Source organism: Capsicum annuum, chromosome 3 (assembly GCF_002878395.1).
Source record: "Capsicum annuum cultivar UCD-10X-F1 chromosome 3, UCD10Xv1.1, whole genome shotgun sequence".
In the NCBI taxonomy this organism is placed as follows: domain Eukaryota; kingdom Viridiplantae; phylum Streptophyta; class Magnoliopsida; order Solanales; family Solanaceae; genus Capsicum; species Capsicum annuum.
In genome coordinates, this window is record NC_061113.1 from 236,258,373 (window position 1) to 236,258,808 (window position 436).

The following is a 436-nucleotide window of genomic DNA, read 5'->3' on the forward strand; positions in this document are numbered from 1 at the left end:
GAAATCGAATGTGAGTCAACTAACTGACTCATAGATGATAAGTCACTTTTTAATTCTGTCACCCCAGTGTTAGTTGACTCCACCACTTTTAATAACTTGTCCATCATATCTTCCATCTACATCTTACCCGAACTAGCCGCAACATTATTGCAATTTCTAGGAGGCACATACAATACACTCCTATCATTCTTATTTTTCCAGCTTCCTTGATTATAATCTTTGTATCCAGCTTTGTCAGAGTAATTCTGTCGTTGATTCCCTTGTATATTGCCTCAAAACTGCCCCTATTTATTTAGATACTTAGCCTCCTCCTCAGAATTGGATTTGGCTCCCCTGCTATGTGACCCTACAACCTTCACTTTCCCTGTCTTCCTCGAAGCAAGTGCTTGGTAAGCAAGTCCATATGGGTCTTCATATAGTCTATGTCTTGATCTTT